A 2,378-nucleotide genomic window follows, 5' to 3' on the forward strand; every position below is an offset into this window, starting at 1 on the left:
CAATCCTAGGAAAATTGAGAGAAAGAAAAAAATCAAACCAGTCAACGACTGCCATGTAACACTTACTGTTCGCGGAGGGAGAGTGGGTAAGCACTTATCACCTGTTCCACAGAAGGGGGAGAAGGGAAAATACTAAAAACAAATGGTCCGCTGCTGTAAAAAGGGAAGAGGTCCAAGCGAGGAGGAGAGGGTGATGTAGGAAAGATAAAAGTCACACTCAGAGGAGAAACAGAACAACTGACTCTGAGGCATAGTGAGGGGTAGAGACTAACAACAAAACTTTCCAGAGCATACCATGTGCAACTTACTTACAATGTACTTACTGCCGTTTACACCATAGGCACGTAGGGCAGGAATGCCATGTGCAAGAACTTGTAGAAATAACCAAAGGTTCAAACAGATACAATCATCATTTCATAGTAATCACCATCACTAAAGTGGCACTTAATGTATGATTATAGTGTCTTTCATTTCAGTTAACCTGGAAATCTTCACTAGTTGAATCAAATGTGATTTAAGGTACGGGAAAAAGAATTCATAGACAGTGTCATGTGTCGGTATCAGAGATGGTACGCTGATTGAATGAGGTGTGAAGCACGTATCAATATTTAAAAAAATGGTCAAGGGACTATGATACTTCAATACTTTGGCACTGGAAAGAATGAAATTTCAATAAGAAAGAAAAAGAAAGTGTATGAAGCATGTATCAATATAAAACAACCCGAAAACATAATGCTTCCAGCACCCTTCAGGTGGAGGCATAAAAAAAAAAAAGGTCAAGGGGCTATGATACTTCAATACGTTGGCACTGGAAAGAATGAAATTTCAAAACAAGAGAGAAAAAAAAAATTATGAACAACATAGGGCCTACACTGTATGCCTTTAGTCTGGAATGATTATGTCCTTGCAGTCTCATAATTGGCAAGTTTTGGATAAACACATACAGGTAGTTTCGATTCCAGTGAGTAGTGTATCTGATGATGACGGCCTATACATATCCTAAATTGAATGTCAATATTCCTTGGTGCATATAGTAGAAAGCTAGAGTGTGTTTCATCCACTCTTCTGCTGTCAATTAAGCATCCAATTAAGCATGTAAATTGGATGATGTTAAACATTTGTGTGTCCTTCTAAAAGGTAAATTACTACCTTGAACTTAAATGCAAACTTGTAAGATGCTCTGACGAGGGCTAAGGTCTGCACTTATACTGTACAACTGTATCATAGAGTGGATAATTGCAAAATGTGCCACACCACCTCCTCTTCATTAAGACCTCTTCCTTTTTAGAGTTGAGGACAGTTTGCTCCCCCACCCCCTTTCCTGGAACAGGTGATATGAGGATACATCAAGAACTGAGCTTACAGTGTAATTTTATGTGACAGATGTCATAAAAAGCTACCATGTATGCTCTCTTCCTGCTTATTGCAAACTGACCAGATCAGGGAGGTAGTCTCTTTCCAACTCCCTGATGAGATGCAGCAATTTGTGCAGAATTTGCTACAGAGCTTCAGGAGAAAAAAAAACAAAAACCCAGACAAACAAACAAACAAACAAACAAACAAACAAACAAAAAACTTAACAGTTCCACTACGGGTGATTAGAAAAGTACCACATTTTACTTCAAATGGGAGCTGCAGGAGTCTAAACTATAGCAAAATAATGACATATTTCATGCTTTATTGTTCAAATTCAAATAAACAGACAAGAGGGTAACAGTCAATACATGTATATTGATCATTTCTGCAAGATGACATACAAAAATGTACTGTACAGTATTGTAATCTCAATAAAGTTCACTAAATCAACTGTATACACTGTCACTGCGATAAGTCAATATGGGTTGAGCCAAACACATCTGAAACTAGAGAGGGGCCGTCAAAGGCGGCAGACCCACGCCTTAGTACAAAGTCGGGGTAAACATAATGTGCATTCGGTCATCTACCAGAATTCGGCCACTTAATTGCCAGTGTGCTTTATCACCAGCCAGTGAGTTCTACCAAAGATCGTACACTGAAGTGTACGATCTTTGGTTCTACAGTCACATCACACGCAAATCACATCATTACACATACGGTATTAACACTCATTCACGTACAGGAAAGTCCTTAAGTCTCCTCCAAAAATCCATCGAAAATCCCAAATTCCACCGTCAAAAGTGCAGAATCGGAACTTTTCCAAGCGCGCGCGAATTAAGTCCAGTTTTAAGAGTATTGTCTACGCGACGGGTCGCGGAAAAAGCGCTAAAAATCGAGAAATACGCCGTTTTCTTGCGGGATATTTTGATTATAGCAAGCCGAGAGTGTGATGATATCAAAGGTCGTATGAGTGTACGATCTTTGATGGTATCCACAAAAGCAAAAAAGAAAAACAAAATTTA

This window comes from Diadema antillarum, unplaced genomic scaffold (genome assembly GCF_040938485.1).
Source record: "Diadema antillarum isolate AM-2024a unplaced genomic scaffold, OU_Dant_1.0 seq00000696_RagTag, whole genome shotgun sequence".
NCBI lineage: Eukaryota > Metazoa > Echinodermata > Echinoidea > Diadematoida > Diadematidae > Diadema > Diadema antillarum.